Here is an 18683-nt window from a genome sequence, read left to right as displayed (position 1 = left end):
ATATATATATATATATATATATATATATATATATATATATATATATCTCATAGCGTAGCGTCAGTTCTGGCAGGTCACGTTAGTAGACACGTTGCTGCTGAACACTTTTGAGAGACGCACAGACTCACAGATGTAATCTCCCTCTCTATCAATGGCTCAAGCCTCCATTAGTAGGTCTAAAATGACGTTTTGGAATTAGCAACGGATGTGTTGGATGAGATTAATCCTACTCAATAGCGTTCAAAAGTTCAAAAGTACAAAAACCGGACAAAAAAATGAATTTCAATACAGTAATTGAAAATGTTCATATTATTAATATATTAATATTTTAAATACTGTGTTTACGGCACATTTCCCTGTAACATCTCTGACGAAAGCTAAAACTTTTCCACCTGACATTCATTTGTGTTCGTTTTACTATCTCTACCGCTCCCAAAACACCAATGCAACATTCTCATGGGAACGGCTGATCTGTCTAGTAGAGAGAGGGAAAATATAACGAGAAAAAATTAATGTGTGATGCCCATCAGCTCCTATAAAGCTATAAGAGCAATCCATAGTGGAGCATCCTACTATAAACATCAGACATTCTTCATCTAATCTCTCTGGAAATGTGTCTTCCTTAAGAAAGCCAAGGGCTTAATGCTTAAACATCCATCCACTTCCTCTCTAAGCCCCTCAGCGCTGACAACACAGTATCCCCTTCAACACACACACACACACAAACCATCGCCCACCATCTATACTAACTTCCACAACCCCAAATCCCCTCTGCTACAAAGAAGCACTTCAGCCACGTCAGGGGCCTTTGTCAACGCAAGCCTCCTCACAGATACACAGAACAAAAACACATCTGTGGAAATATCTGAGGGGAGAGGAGAGGTGGAAAGGTGGGCTCTTTGAAATGGGGATCAGATGCTCATTCTTCCATCCGTCAGACGGGCGATTGGTCACAGGGGTGTGAATGAACCTGAACTTCAGACTGCAGAGAAATCCCAGCAGCCTGTGTGTGTGTGTGTGTGTGTGTGTGTGTGCACAGCACGTATATTAGGAACTTGGTGAAAGATGCAACACAAGGCAGAAAGTTTTAGAAGAGGATGAGATTACATCCAGTGATTTGGTTGTTTGATGGTTACTTATTGGCAAAAATAAGTTGCTGTGACAGAGTTTTATTTGGTTTGGCTGGGTTAGGTTTGCTGCAGCGTGAGGTAAGTGTGTTTGAAATATTCAATAAAAGTCTAGTTGTGTCCAGACTCCCTTGGGCTTAATGATTGTATAAATTACTCACTTTCTGCATTTCTTGTGTTTCCATAGTGATAAGAGTGGAAACACAGAGTCAGAGGACACATGAATGCTTGGCCAATCATTAAGCACCTGAGAAACACCTTGGTCAACAGGGCAAAAGAACACTGTTAAACAAAAGGGCTGATTCAGTTCTCCAGGTTGTTTCATTCTGGATTAAGTTGTCATGTGTTATTTGGGGCATATTAAGACTTATTTTTTGGGCCCCTGATACACGATGAAGGAAGCTTGTTGCAGATATAAGTGAACAGCATCGGTAAGGTGATCTGTGCGTGTCTGAAGACTCTGAACATGCTTCAGTGTGACAGAAATCCGGTGTGTAGAGGGACGTCACATTCATTTCAATCCCCTCACCATCATCTATACTCGTTTCCCACTCATATTTTCAACTATATTTTTCCTTAGGGCCTTACATGTTAATTGGCTATTTATTTTCACATATCATAATATTCAGAGACAAACACATAAAGAACAATGCAAGCAAATTTTCATAAGTCAAAAAATATTAGTAGCAAAATTAAAGTACATACTGTCAGGACTACGCTACTGCGTAGGAGCGAGGAGCAAAGGATGCGGAGACACAGGAGAATTCACAAATACACAGTCTTTAATCTTCCAATTCGGGGTAACACAGGGCAGGCAGGCACACACGTAGCACAAGACAAACATTCAATACCGGACAAAGGAAATCAAGAACAGACACCACTATATATACACAAGACTAAACGAGGGTAATTACTAGGACACAGGTGAATTAAATAAACATAATGGGAACAGGACAGACCAAATAAGGGCATAGTCAAACCTGGGGGAAAACTAGGATATGGAGCACGTGGAGGAGGAAAACACAACAGAACAGGTTCATAACCCTGACATATACATTATTAGAATACAGGATAAGAAAGAAGTGAAATGCAGAAGAGAAAACAAATAAATATAAAAAGGAGACTATGAATTCATCAACCCCTTTTGATATTTTTTTATTAAAATGGAATTACATTTATACAAAAAAAAATCTAGAAAAATCTAAACCAAAAAAATTAAATATTTGCAAAAATAAAACAGAATTTTGAATCAGATTTAAATTCTACAGATTTAAGGTTCTTTTCCTTCTTCAAGTGCTGTATTTTATGCCAGATTTTCATCAAACTCTAAAAAACTTACCTGAATTAAATAGTTTCAAACTTCCAAACAATTAAAATAACCAATTTAGTCTCAGAATGAATAATCAAAAACAACGAATCATCAGTTCAAAGAGAAGCACTTTTTTTGTATAACTTTAAGCATGTTTTTTTGAAGAGTCTCAGCAAGAAGCTCAGACTTGGTGTGAGTTTGTCTTAAAGAGCATGTTATAGTACTATAGTAATGAGCAGTGGGCTGCACACCCACTCAGTCCCTATGGGCTTTTCCCTCTCTCCCTCAACTCCTCCTATCCTCTTCTTCCTCCCATCACTCTATTTTTTGGTCCCACTTTATATTAGGTGGCCTTAACTACTATGTACTTACATTTAAATTAATCATTTAATACAATGCAATTATTGCGTACGTATATGTTTTTGCATTGTACTTATATTTTTTAAAATACCTGCATGTAAATACATCTGTAATTAATTTCTGTAATTACATTTATAATTACACTGTTGACACATCCCTTACACCTTAACTCACCCTTAAACCTACCCATACCACCAAACCTGTCCCTAACCTTACCCGTATCCCACCTCAATAGCAGCAAAAGTGTTTTGCAATACAATATAAACACAATAAGTACATTGTACTTATCTTTTGATGCAAGTACATAGTAGTTTAGGCCACCTAATATAAAGTGGGACCCATTTTTTATCTCTACACCACATCCTGTCATGATGTAAGCTTCTGTCTGAGTACAGACGTCAGTGTTGCTCTGCAGGAATTCAGAGGAAAGGAACTGATTCTCCGCAGACGTTCCACAACCTCAGCATTCCGACTCCGGAATAATGGTCTGCTTATGGGGAGAGCAGGAGAAGGAGGGATTACCATGACAACAGGGGATGCCATAACAGCTGCGAGAGTCCGGTCACACACGTCATAAATCCTGTAACATGGTGAGCTGGTATGTACATGGGTGGCTGAAGTGAACCTGCGACGGGTCACTCCAGAGTTCAAAGTTCAAACACAGCTGCTGCCCCCCAGAGACAGATTGTGATCCCACCCTTACAGCCCATTCCACACATGCCTGTGAGAGCTGTGTTTACTGCTATCAATTCACAGCTACACATTTACAAAACAGCCCAGACTCTAGAGTCTAGAGGATCTTATTACATCTTCCTACATGTAACCTCAGGACATACTGGATACTTTTTCTACTTCAAAACACAAAAATGTACAAGAAAAAAAAAAATAATTTAATTAATAAAGGCAAAAGCTGCTCACCTAATCGCTTACTTTCTTCAAATTCTTATGTCCAAGTACACGTAATTGTAGTAGTGATACTGAGCAAAACACCACTAATTATGCAACTGAAAAATGCCTTGAAAAAAGAACATACAAATCAAGATTACAGCATAGATCAGCCTATATAAGACCCCAACAAAACAAGTTAAGACTTGAAGTCAAGAGGCACATGGGTACAGATAAAGCATTTTTGGCTCCTCAAGGCAACGATGTCAGTAAGAGAAGACAAAATAGTGAGTTGAGATAAGAGATTGAAAGGACAAGTAATGCAGAGCAGACAGAGGACAAGACAATAAAGAAAGAGAGAGAGTAATGTAAGCTAAATATGTCTGCAAGCCAGAATGTATGCTTACACGTGCATAAATGTGTATCCTGACACACCGTGCTGTTGAACGCACAAAGTTCGTATTCGAAGTTTGAACTTTCTATTCATCAAAGAATCCTAAAAAGTATCACAGTTTAAAAAATATTTAGCAGCACAACAATTTTCAACATTGATAAAAATAAAAAATGTTTCTTGAGCAACAAACCAGCATATTAGAGTGATTTCTGAAAGATCATGGACACTGGACACTGAAGACTGAAGTAATGATGCTGAAAATTTAGCTTTACCATTACAGGAAAAAATTACGACTGAATATGTATATACATACATACATACATATATATATATATATATATATATATATATATGTATACATATATATACAGTTCTGTTCAAAATAATAGCAGTGTGTTTAAAAAAAGTGAATAAAGCTCAAAATCCTTATAATAACTTTTATTTCAATACACGTAAATGCATTGAGAACACTGCACATTCTATTCTAAATCAAAACTTGAAGAAAATTGTATCAAATTTGTTATTACTTTACAGAAAGTGAAGAAAAAGGAATATTAGGCTGTTCAAAAAATTTGCAGTGTCCGCATTTTTCTTTACAAAGTCAAACATTTACTGTATAAACTGAAAAATGCTTGAAGATTTAGCTTTCTTGTGAATCACTGAACTAATATTTAGTTGTATAACCACAGTTTCTGAGAATTGCTCTGGTTCTCTGCTCTGGAACTGGTTTCTGAGATCTGTGTTGCATGGAGTCGACCAATTTCTGGCACCTGTGAACAGGTATTCCAGCCCAGGACGATAGCACTACATACCACAATTCCTCTGCATTTCTTGGTTTTGCCTCATAAACAGCATTTTTGATGTCACCCCACAAGTTTTCTATTGGATTAAGGTCCAGGGATTGGGCTGGCCACTCCATAATGTTAATCTTGTTGGTCTGGAACCAAGATGCTGCTCACTTACTGGTGTGTTTGGGGTCATTGTCTTGATGAAACACCCATTTCAAGGGCATTTCCTCTTCAGCATAAGGCAACATGACCTCTTTAAGTATTTTGATGTACTCAAACTGATCCATGATCCCTGGTATGCGATAAATAGGTCCAACACCATAGTATGAGAAACATCCCCATATCATGATGCTTGCGCCACCATTCTTCACTGTCTTCACAGTGTACTGTGGCTTGAATTCAGTGTTTGGGGGTCGTCTGACAAACTGTCTGTGGCCCCTAGACCCAAAAATAATAATTTTGCTTTTATCAGTCCACAAAATATTGTGCCATTTCTCTTTAGGCCAGTCAATGTGTTCTTTGGCAAATTGTAACCTCTTCAGCACATTTTTTCAACAATGGGACTTTGTGGGGGCTTCTTGCCGATAGCTTGGCTTCACATAGGCGTCTTCTAATGGTTACAGTACTCACAGGTAACTTTAGACTTTCTTTGATAACCCTGGAGCTGATCATTGGCTGAGTCTTTGCAATTTTGGCTATTCTTCGATCCATTCAAATGGTAGTTTTCCATTTTCTTCCACGTCTTTCTGGGTTTGATTGCCATTTTAAAGAATCTGATATCATTTTAGCTGAGCAGCCGGTCATTTTCTGCTCTTCTTTATATGTTTTCCCCTCTCTAGTCAACTTTTTAATCAAAGTATGCTGTTCTTCTGAACAATGTCTGGAACGACCCATTTTACTCTTTTACTTTAAATGCACAGTACAACATTTGCTGCCTTCGTCCTTAAATAAGGGCCACTCGTTTGACAACAGATCTTTCACAGAATGAATAACCTCACTAATTGAACTCCACACTGCTATTAATTTCTATTTTAAGATTAAAATATCTTAAGATTAAAACCACTTTTATATTTCAAGATTAAAATATATTTTATATTTTTATAAGTTTAAAATCCTACTTTAAGCCATGACCATCTAAATGTACCTGAGATTGAGCTGGCCTATAGTCAAATGTAACAGTTGGCTACTGCAGCCAACTACTAAACCACATGCTATAAAAATGTCCAGAGGTGCAAACATCTCATAAAAATACCAACATTCACAAACAGGTGTGCCTCACCGACCCAGTGCGGGAATATTCAGAAAGCACAACGCAACTGAAAGAAATCTATACTGCCATAAGCCCTCACTGACAAGAGAGCTCTTGTGCTCATGTGAGCTTACATAACTGTCTTCCTGCAGACAGTAGAGTATGAAAAAACAACATGCTGTTCATCAGTTCTCAACTTCTAGACAGAAGGATGTCACCGATGGCATGTATAATCACACCTCATTTCCTGGGAATACTGGATGGGCAGCTTTGATATAAGTGTATGTGTGTGTGTGTGTGTGTTATCAGCCCTAAGGCACGAGGAGGGGTAAGATGAGTTTAAAGGATGGTCATCTGTTCACACCTGCTCTGCATGCCTGAATCCCATCCTCCCCTGCTGCAAAAGCACTACTATCAGTCTGGGCTAATTTGAACATTCCAGCAGTATTGATCAGGGTTCCCTCTGAGGAACACGAATGGATTTGGGAATGCTTGCTACAGGGTATGAGGGAGGGTTGAGATGGTGGGATTTGTAAATTCCCAAGTGGATAATTGTTGCTAGTTCAGTGTTCAACCTGATGGTTCTACTCTTGGCTTCTCCTGCGAGTCTCTGGGAAAGAGCAGTGGGTGTTTTCTGTGTCACCGATGCTGTCCAGACTCTAATTAGATATCCCTGCCAGCGTGTCTAATCTGTGTTTCTCCCAATTGCTCTAACACACACACACACACACACACACACACACTGGACTCAAAGGGAGTTCTCATGGCTCTCCCAAACAAATGAAACAAAGTGAAATATGCTCCAGGTACTTCCATGTAGTTTTAGTATTTGAAGACCACAAAGGGAAAAGAAAAAGACTCAATCATAAAGACAATCACTTGTTTAATTCCTAAATGAATGAGTATTTTTGAACAAATAAATTGAATGAATGACCACTTTTTAATGTGTGGTTTGTCACTTATAGTAGGTTAAGCATTTGAAGATCACACAGGAAAAAGAATGAATGATTCAATATCTCAGTCATAAAGTCAATCACTTTTTTAATTCCTGAATGGATCTGCGCTTTTTGAACAGATCAATTAAATGAATGATTCAGTGATAAAAAGGGTCACTTGTTGCCAAATACTGGAGTATTGATGTAACCTGCAGAAAGAAAAAATCCCCACCTGACCATATAGCCTATAGAATAGTCTGCATGATGAGCCTGTTGTACTTAAGTGCAACATAATTACACACAGAAATAGACTAAAAAGGACAAGGTGAGACTGATAAATGCAACTCATGAAGTAACCTCTGAAGTCTCTCTCTCTCCCTGCCCTGCTCAGTGAAGTCTTTAAATAAAAGTGAATGTAAGGGCTCTGTGTATAGCCTCGATCAAGCATTAAGAGTCTTGAATCATTGGTGGACCCCAACTCCTCTGCCATTGAAAAGTCCTGAAAGAGGAAGCAGGAAACAAGAGGCAGCGCCCTCCTGCCCAGTGCAGTCGGAAAGCCTTTTGTGCTCCTCTGGGAACTCACTGAGAGGTTAGATGTGGTGAAGGCAGGTGCCCTCTCATTCAGCACCATGAATCACCATAGTGTTATATTAGACATGGTTCAGTCTCAACTGCGACCAGTTTTAATTTGTGGTCTAGATCCACATCAAGACGGAACAGTTGTGACTGACCACTGAAATGACACAAGAAGATCATCTCAAATCATATGCAAGATCTTTATTCATTATTAAATCATACAATTTATATAATTTAACAACAATTTATTAAAAGTTTAACACAAATTATATTTAGCGCCTAATGGAATCTTTCAATTCAATGTTTTGTTTTCATTCAATACGACAACGGTTTGGGCATCACACGTTCTTTAGTATGTGCTTTAGTTTACAAAACCGCATGTCTCATTTATTCAAATAGAGACACGCAGAACATGCGGGATTCATATTTCAATAGCAGTCTTTTTGTGGTTTAGTATTCACAGACTCGAGTCCATATTGCGATTTGATTAAGTGTACAGCTGTACTTTTGATTAATTCATCCAAAATTTACCGAACTTTGTGACATCCCGCGTTATACAGTAAATTCCATTTTTACTGGATTATGCAATTCCGTGTGTGTTTCCAACATAGCCAAAATCATATTGCCCTAAATTAATTTTGCGGATCCATTGGCTATGTGTTATGTGTTAAAAAACATCATGTCTTATTTATGGCAACCTGATCTCTTTGGTTTTTGTTCTCTGCATTTTGACCTGTCAGAAGTCATTCTTTTTCTTTTTAAACCCTGTCTTGTCTCAATCTGACTTTCTGAGCTTTGTTCAGGCGCTCTGGATCCTCCAGCTCTGCCTTCATTATTGTCTCTGACACATGGTTCAGTCTGGTCATCATTTGAATCAGAACCAGAGCGGTAGTCTAATCTCTCTTTTTTCCTTTCTCCACTTTCTGACCTGTCAGAAGTCTTTATTTTTCTTTTTAAACCCTGCCTCGTCTCCATCTGACTACCTGAGCTTTGGTCAGAAGGTGCTCTGGATCCTCCAGCTCTGGCTTCATTATTGTCTCTGACAGAAGGGTCAGCCTGGTCATCATTTGAATCAGAACCAGAACGGTGGTCTAATCTATTCTTTGCATTTTCTCTACTTTCGGACCTGCTAGAAGTCTTTCTTTTTCTTTTTACTCCTCGTCTCATCTCATCCTGTCTGTCTGAGCTTTGGTCAGAAGGAGCTCTCGATCCTTCAGCTCTGACCTCACTGATGTTGACAAGCTGAGACAGTTCATCATCTTCGTTGGATGATTTTGTCTTCCCACATGCTGCTGGTGGGGTACTAATATACATTTGAGAAAACTCTGAGAACAGGGAATCCATTAATGAATCAGACTGGTGGTCTGATCTCCTTTTGCTTTGAGTGTCTGGGAGCTCAGAAATCCTTCTTTTTCATTTTACCCCCTGTCTCGACTCATCCTGCTTAATCTGGTCAGCAGATGCTCTGGCCTCACTGTTCTCCCTGTGAGAAGGTTCAGGCTGTTCATCATCACTAGATGTTTGTTCAAGTGAAAAGCCTGAGCTGAGGGAATCACTTGAAGTATCCGAATTAGAATCAGAATCAGACCAGTGGTCTGGTCTCCACCTTTTCCATTCTCTCCTCTCTGATCTGTCAGGTGTTCTGGATCCTCCAGGTCTGACCTTACTACTGTTGACCAGGTTTGAAGGTCCAGGCTGTTCATCATCTGTGCTGGATCTACTCATATGTGTCTCCAAACGTGCTTCTGGTGAGTTATCGATAAACATTGGAAGAGAATTAGGGTTGTGGTCTAATCTCCTCTTTTTCCGTTGTCGGCTCTCTGACCTGCCTTGCTCTCTTTTTCTTTTAAAGCCCAGTCTCGTCTTAGCCTGACTGCCTGAGCTTTGCTCAGCAGATGTTCTAGATCCTCCAGCTCTGTCCTCATTATTGTTGACCAGGACAGAAGGTCCAGGCTGATCATCTGTCCTGGACTCGCTCGTAGATGACCCTCCAGCTCTGGCTTCACTGTTGCTGACAAGATGAGAAGGTCCAGGCTGTTCATCATCTGTGCTGGACTCACTCGTAGATGGGGTATTAATATACATGGGATAAAATGCGATTTCCAAGGCCTCACCTGATGCATAAAAAGCGATGGACCAGTAATCTGCATTCCAGGCCAGCATGTAGAGCAACGGATTGTGGTAAGGACCAGGAGTCAGGGGATATCGAGCAAGTTGATTGAGGGATCTTCGAAGCAAGTCTACAAAAAAACCTGCGTTAACAGCAGTGAAGCGACGTGGTATGCGTATTTGTGGAAGAGCCCTACGGATATCCCCATCTATGATTGTTGCGTTTATCACATATTGTGGCCAAAATTCCATCAAAAATAACTCATCGACCTCATTGAACTGAATGACAACTTGAGGGGGGTTATCATCAAAAGGGTCACCTTCAGCCATCTCAACTAGATACTAATATACTAAACTACAAACTGCTTTTTTTTAATCTGTAGAGGTCAAGAGCTGATGCCCTGACTCAACTCCTGCTATTATGAGCCTCTGAGGTACACCTGCTCTATTTAAAGCTTTTGCTTGGAATCCTGGCTGTGATGTCATCGGTGTGATCATTTGAATAATCTTCATTTAAAAAACAGCAAATGCTGCACAGTTGTGAATGTTCTAAGATACATTAATGATAAATGAATTATCCAGTTATCATCAAAAGGGTCACCTTCAGCCATCTCAACTAGATACTAATATACTAAACTACAAACTGCTTTTTTTTAATCTGTAGAGGTCAAGAGCTGATGCCCTGACTCAACTCCTGCTATTATGAGCCTCTGAGGTACACCTGCTCTATTTAAAGCTTTTGCTTGGAATCCTGGCTGTGATGTCATCGGTGTGATCATTTGAATAATCTTCATTTAAAAAACAACAAACAGCTGTGAATGTTCTAAGATACATTAATGATAAATGAATTATCCAGTAAGCCTGTGTGTGTGTTTGTGTGTCTAAAAATGCTTTACATAAATATATAATTTCATGTTTAAATATATTATCTAATAAATAATAACATAATAAATATATAATTTACATACACAAGATTATGCTGAACTACTACAGATGCTAGTAAAACATGCTACTATAGAACAGCATTCAGAAGTGGATTGGGAGTGACAACAATACTTATTTACATTTTATTTACTTACAACAATATTTAAATTCTGGGTTGAAACAGAAATTGCGATGATTGACACTCATTACCATAGAAATGTACTGAAAAAATCCCTGATCATTCAAACTCAAGACAACGTCTGAAGATTACTGAGGCTTGATGGAATCCATCAATACAAGGAAAAATTGGCGATGTTTTGGTGGTGCACAAATATTTCTTTTAATAATTTTCACGTTTGGAGTCCCACCTAAAGAGGAATAATCTCAAGACCCAACAAAAACATTTCAGAGTGAAATACGGGGAAAACGCATTTGCTCTCTTTTAGTTTTCATTGCAAAACTCCACCGAAACTGCCACCTAATCAACCAGGAATTGGGCAAACACGCATGCTCTTGCTCTTAAGGTAGCTGCTTAGTCCTTTTTGTGGAAACTGTCACAAAAATACACAAAATACAAGTTTTGAGGAGTGATGGGCTTTTACAAGCATGTACCCCCAAGTCAAATTCAGGAATAGATGCTTCACGTCATTTGTATTTGGAGTCCTCCTCTCTCATGCAACCTTTTCTGGCCCTTCAAATGGAGGTCTTTTTGGCTTGTTTATCTGCCATGTTTATCTCAGATGGATTTATCACTCTTTCTGTCATTCCTCTCCTGGGTTCTCATGCTTGGGGGCAGAGTTTAGAAATCCTTTTAAAGGACACCCTGGAAATTTATATCAGAACTGTGGCGCCATGTTTTAATGCATCTATTGTATACTATATAGACGACATACAGAATATAGTTGCTTTCTTGGGCGTCAATGGCATGCTGAAATCTACTTATAAGACTTTTAATGTGCCTCCTTCACTATTTTCTTGGCTGCCCAGTTTCTCGGTCTCTTGATTAAAAGTGGGGCCTAAAAAAGGGGAAAGGCCAGTGAAAAAAGCCCCATTCAGGGCAAAGGGAGGGGGGGATGGTATTTATATCCCTCTATTTGCCCCCTTAACCAAAGTGACCCCCTCTCCGCAACAAACACACTTCCCCTCCCCTCTCAGACCCAACCCAACCAATGAGCCATTGAATGGATGAAAGACTCCAACAACAGCTCTTGTTGACCCGACAAAAACAAACATTTACTCTCTCATTAACAAGGCCAGCGCTCTGTTCTCACGATCACTCTATCCTTTCCCATCTTTTCAGGATCCTGTACTTTAAATTCCCCCCAAAAAACACTATCATCTATCAGCAGTGTTGGGAAGGTTACTTTGGAAATGTAATAGCCGTTACATGTAACTAGTTACTCCCCAACACTGTCTATCAGTGTGGAGAGGAAGGATTCAAGAACAAAAAAGGGAAAGAACGAGAGAGAGATGAAAGGGAAAGAATGCCCACAAGGAGCTAAAAATTTGGCGCATTCAGGCAAATGCGGAATAATTCTAATTCTATATAATGATTCACTGCGTACTTGTTACTGTCAGCAGTGTTGGGTAAAGCTGCCAGTTCAGCTGAGTGTGAATCCACATCTATTCATCAGAGGAAATAATATGAGACATCAGGGCCTAAACCACAGACTGAACTTTACGCCAATGTGCCCAAAATGTAGAAAGAATCTTTTGTGCGTGAACCGATCACATTAGCATTAAACTATTAATAGCCTGACTTCATAATGTCAGCTCATTCAAATGACTAAGAGCTGCTGAGAAATGAAATATGGAAAATTCAAATAACATTCTGATCAAGTGCAATGCTAGTAATCTCAGTCTAAAGGGGAATGTGCTCTGAGATTTTTGTTTACACCACTAGTCATCCTGGAAAACCTAGATAAAAACATGGCAGCTGGTTTTACACAGTTTTTAGCTCAATGATGACTAAAGATAAATTTAACAATGTAGCTATGAAAAGACTGATGGGCTATCAATTCATCACCTGGGGAAAAAAATAATTCTGAAAGTGATTCCAATGATATCGTTTCTCTGTGTCATTGTTATAGTTGAAAAGTTGAACATCAATATTGGCAGTCTTACAGCAGCCCCAAAAAGTCTTTGGACACTTAAGCCACAACTGTAAAAAAGCATGTGGATTCCATTTGATATCAAAATATCAAAACAAGATATTTTAACAAGTATCAAAACCAGATATTCTTTATTTTGAAAGAAATATAGCACAAGCACAGATTTCAGTCAAAATATTTCACAAAATAAATTTTGTTAGGCTTAAAAATTTGAAACAAATATAGATTTCAAATGAAGATAAAGTGTTTTGGACACTATATGTTAATATAATGAACTACACCTGTGGTTATTCTTCTAAGACACCTGCGTGAACTTAAGAGGAAATTACTTCATAATACATCCACAAAAAATAAACTTTTTGAAAAATTAGCTCAGGAAGTTAAGATAGTTCAGAAAAAAGCTCTCTAAGCAATTGTTTGCTGATGCTGCTTGTTATTTTGTATCTAATGCTATGAAATTCAGGCATTTTCAGGTGTCCAAAAGAGTCCAAATATTTTTTTGGGCTACTATATATTGGTCAAACACTATAAACTGGTTCACTAGCTTGACCGGCACAGGCTGGTATGAGCTTATTTACAACACAGCATTAAGATCATCCTCTGACGCCAGTCAGAACTTCCCTTTAAAGTAGAATCATCAATGAGCAGAAGATTGTACCTCGCCAAAATACACATCACTCGCCTTTATTCACAGCAAGTGAGAAGCCACAGCTATAGGTATAAAGATTGATAATGAGCTCCTAATGTGTGAACATGAGCTTGAACTAGGAAATCAGTATCCTATATCTAACAAACCAAAAAAGGAACATTTTAGATCTACATATTCTTGACTGACCATTCCATCAGTCAACTTTAGTTTGCCACTGATAGTTAATCAGCAGACTTATGAAGCAGCGATAGGTCTTAAAACCTAATCTGTAGACATGTCGCCTGCGAATGAGAGCTATCTTTCACGCAGGGCTCAGATAAGCAAGGTCACACTGCAGGTATGTGTACCTATCCGCTGAAAGGCTCCCTTTTGTCTCAGGCGTGAGAGAGGTCTTGGAGATGTGGAGGTGGGCTTCTTTCTCTACAGCATGAATGAACAGGTTTCAACAGGAATCAGGGGCGTTGCTGAACTCTGCCACATTTCTGTTTGAAAACCACTACGACAGCCCCCACAAGCCAACTCAAAATCTCCAGCCTCATTTTGGGGGTCAATTGTTCATTTGGGCTTGACATTTTTTCTTGAAGGCTACCTCCTGGCCAGAATGAGGGGAATGTGAGGATCCCTGAGGAGGTGTGAATTGTTCTCATTCATTCCTATGTGACATGAAACAACAGCTTTCATGTCCAACAAATCTACATGCATGCTTTTGTTAAAGTTGATGACTAAAGATTATTCAGGAAATGTACTGGGCATGGATATAAAATTAACATGCTAATTTAATGTGATTGATCAAAATAATGTCATGAAGAAAACTGAAATGAATCATGTTAATCATTAATCATTAGTGTTTTTGTCAGCCAATAATTCCACGTCTCTGAATTATCTTCACTTGGGAATTTAAATAATGTAATTATTCATAATTATGATTTATTGTGATCAACTAATTAGCAATTAGCCTGAAAATGTTTAAAGCAATTTATAGTACTAGCATTAAGCAATAACTTCACAGAAAACAAGTCTAATATCAAAGTGTTTCCTCTCAATTCTTGGACTTTCTGAGCTAAATGAAAGTGAACAGAAATTAACTATTGACCCTGAAGTTCAAACAAAAATCAGCCAATCTTATCATCAGTTTCACTATTCCTGACTATTGTCACGTTAACCTCACTTATTTGTCAACATCCTCTCCTTGAACTCCTCAAAGTTCACTGCTTCATTATGAAGACGAGCGGTCTACTCCTTATCCTCTCTTCTCAAAAAATGCTGTTGAAATGCTCTGCTAATATTTGAGAGGGGAGTGGAGGAAACTCTAAACTGCCCTGTGACGCTTACAGCCAAGAAAGGAGATAAGAGCAGTCTGTTCAAGACTGAAATCAGGAAGGGAAGAGATAGAAAAAGAAAAAAAGCTAAATCAGTGCTACTAGTTGGAGAGTGCATGGTGAGATGAAGGCTGTGGACCGTAGTGACCTGTAGATACACTGTGAGCAAAACCGGAACACATGAGGAACCGAACTAACAGAATGACTGGAACATGTCATTGGTCAATTATTTTCAAAGCAGAAATGCATATGGAGAGGTCGTGTCTGCTGATCCTTCCAGCAGAGAAGATCCTCCATGTCTCCACAAAAGTCTTTCCAAACACCATCCTTTCCAAAGAGGGCAAAACCAGCCATTTTTGAAGGAAAAAGTTGGGATTGGATAATTTATGATCTCAGTTAGAAAAGACTGCATACAATGGCAAAACGCCTATAAATAGGCAGTAAAATCTAACAGCATGTAAATTCTATAAGACTCTGCACACACATGCTTACTACCCAATGCAATGGAGATTATGCCTAGAGAATATGCAAACAACAGTTAGACTGGAAGTGTCTAATCTTTAGATCTTGTTTACTTATAGAGAACCTTCATCCATGGAAATGAAGTGAAGGTTCAGAATTAAACACATCTGCCACACAGGGAGATGTGCACAGTTCTCCCAGATGTTCAGATGTCAACATATTATGTTACACCAAATACACAAAATAATGATCTTTAAAAAAGCATCATATGACCCCTTTAAAACCTGTCAGCTAAGTGTTTCTTTGTAAAGAAACCTTACAATGAAACCCTAGCACTAAAAATAAATAATAAAATAAATAAAAAAATACAATAAAACATACAAGCATTAAATTGTATTATTTAAAAAAATATAAATTCAAAATGTATAATTTTTGGGGCCAGTGAAATCCACGACATCATCACAATCATATGCACATTAACATACGAATGCTTGTGTTTATAGATTTACCCCTATTCAGTATTCAGAAACTTGACTAGCCCTGATGAATGATTTTGTGAGCTACACTGATACACAGAGTTCACACAAATCATAACAGATATTCACATATACAAAGGGTTTTGCTCAAAAGGTACAGAACCAGTCTGTTTACTCTGTGGGTTTGCACCTTTCGGATCATGTACATTAAAATTACAACTGTTTTTGGCACCAGAAGCCTTTCCGAACATCTGGACATCTGGGAAATAATAAAATGCTACAAAAGTGTAGAATATGGCCCCTTTAATAAATAATAGGAGGTGAGCAGAGGTCAGCAGTGTGTTCGGTGTCAGTGAAGATATATGCATCTGGGATTTAAATGGGGCCACCGCCAACAGGGATGCTGGGGGAAAGGAGCTGCATAAAAACCACAGACAAAACCGTCCGTCATGATCAATGGCTAAAGTCGAGGTAGAGGGCTCTAAAGAATCTAGGCCAGGAGTTCAGATCCCTGCTGTTTCTGAATTAATGATGGTTCACACTCATGCGCGAGATGTCTCTCATGGACGTCTGTTATGTACAAGCCTGCTCATATTAAACGGAAGGGCAACTAGGGCTCTGACTAACAGGAAAGATTAGATCATATAAAGTTTTTCCTTGTGCCCTTGTCTCCATGGTTCCTTCTTATTACAGTCAGATTGAGCGATATTGTCCATTTTCATGCTTGGTAAACACCATGAAAGCGTGGGTGAGAAAAAGGGCAGACGTTTGTATATGCATGTTTGCGTGTGCATCTGTTAGCATGTGCATTACTGGACAGACGTGAATGAGACAACTTCAGTTTAAACAGAAAAAGAGAGTGAAGGAGGAATGCAAGAAGAGAGGTTCTGGTGCATCATAAGATGCATGTATGAGAGCAAGAGTATCTCAGAAGAGACATTATTCATAATATCATCTCATTCTGGATATTGATCTACGGGTCTGACAGATAGAAAGCATGTCATGCTTTCCAGTGGAAAAAGTAAAGGAAAAGCAAGGGAAGAAGCTGAGAACTGCACAATGGGAACTTTGTTTGCCAAGGTATGCACACACTGGGCACACACTGCACACACTGGTGGCCACACACTGGGATGTCCCATACCTGAGACTGTGGAAAACACACACACACACAAACTTTGACAAGGTAGATCTTGTACCTGAGGCATAATGCACTGTCAGTGGAAAATTAGTGTCATTATACATACAAAAAATGTATGAAAATCAATTCATTTTCCTACCCTTTCCAAACCTGTATGACTTTCTTTCATGTGTGGAAGGAAGACAAAAAAAGATATTTTGAAAAAGATTAAAAGTGTTTTGTTCATACAGTGAAAGTCAATGGGATTAAATTTATTTTGGACCCCACTGACTTTTATTACAAGGACAAAAACTAGTTGAAACATTCTTTAAAATATCTTCTTTTATACTCAACAGAAGAAAGTAAATCATACATTTTTGGAATGACATTTTGGGGGAACTGTCACTTTAAGCTAGCTCCTGATCACATGATCTCAACATAACGGCAGGAAAACTGATGCCAAGCGATGATAGGGAGAGCAACTGACTGTTTTAATAGACCAAGAGAGAGAAAAAAAAATGAGTGAGAGATCAATACATCCAGCTCTACAGCCTTGCCATTGGATAAACTCAGTCCTTACTCAATGAGAGGAAAACTTTAGTTCGATCCGGCTCTCACGACTGGCATCATGCCCATCTCCGCACATGGCACACAATGGGGCACTTTAGTCCCCTTTGAGTCCCACTCAACCCCCCCACAATACACTCATACATACTTACTCAGAGTATGGTGCAGCTCTGGATTAGACTTCGCCTATTTTTAACTATTGTTTCACATGCAACAAAAGGGCCCAGAAAAGGGCACAGGATTTCTTGCTATGGTTTAGAAGAAGAGTATTTTTAGGCATTCATATGTTTAAATGGTTCTGAGAACTTGCAATATACTTTAGCATAAAGTGCAAACTTCTGCACAGGCACTTTTACTTGTGTAAACAAGCATGTTTAAGAAATAGAAGGAAAAATAAGAAAACAACAACACTGTATATTTTAAAGAGTGATGAAAGTCTCCCTGACATTTTTGATTATTGTTTTGATGCAGTGTGGGGTATAATTTAGACCTGTTTCCTGATGGGACGGGATCCATCCATGATCTTCCGCAAATGATTACAGGTTGATGTCTGAATACTTCAGACAAGAGCTTAAGTAATGAATCATCAAGTTTAGACTTGGCTAAGTACATTAGTGGTTATTTCCCAGGCATTTATATGCTATTAGAAGCAAGACTGAGTTTGTTTTTGTCTCTAATACTCAACTCTGAGTGATATTAAACTAATGTGCCCTGAGGGATCACACACTCAAATGAGGTTCCATTAACAGTGAGCATTTGGCTAGGAGAGGTCCTGAAGTAAAGTGGAAAAAAAATTTCGGCTTAAAGGTACTGCAAGTGTTTTTAGCTTAGCTTTGCTTTTTTCCATTAGACTGAATTAGACTGCTGCCCTACCTTCAACCACACAATTTTCTCCAAAACCTGCCCTAGTTGTGTCAGCAAACCTAAATACATAAAATACGCCATCAGGCAATCCATAATGTCAAGGCCTGCATATATTTTGTACAGATTTCATTTTGTTTTTGCATGTATAATTTAATTATTTTACCCAGAGAAAAACATTGGCCTATGCAACTCTAACATTTACAGTTTCAGCCATTTACAACCTAAATATATTTTGTTTTTAAATAAAAAAAAAAAGAATACTACATTTACTCAGCTCACTTATCGATTGCCAGCTCACTATGAGAAAGTAGGGCTGTCAAACGATTAATCGCATCCAAAATAAAAGTTTTTGTTTACATAAAATCTCTGCGTGTACTGTGTATATTTATTATCTATATATACTGTAAATACAAACATATGCATGTATATATTTAAGAAAAATGTTTTACGTTTATATATTAC

At 38.5% G+C, this 18683-nt stretch overlaps 1 protein-coding gene across 1 annotated transcript in view; it reads right to left on the bottom strand.

The window, feature by feature from the left end:
- Positions 1-18683, bottom strand: part of LOC107727012 (laminin subunit alpha-5-like) — a 77601-nt gene that overhangs the window by 51858 nt on the left and 7060 nt on the right. The window lies entirely within an intron of this gene.

The sequence above is a fragment of the Sinocyclocheilus rhinocerous genome, unplaced genomic scaffold, assembly GCF_001515625.1.
Source record: "Sinocyclocheilus rhinocerous isolate Xijiao unplaced genomic scaffold, SAMN03320098_v1.1 scaffold666, whole genome shotgun sequence".
NCBI classification, from domain to species: domain Eukaryota; kingdom Metazoa; phylum Chordata; class Actinopteri; order Cypriniformes; family Cyprinidae; genus Sinocyclocheilus; species Sinocyclocheilus rhinocerous.
The sequence above is the reverse complement of the archived record's forward strand: the minus strand, read 5'-3'. Positions and strand labels throughout refer to the sequence as shown.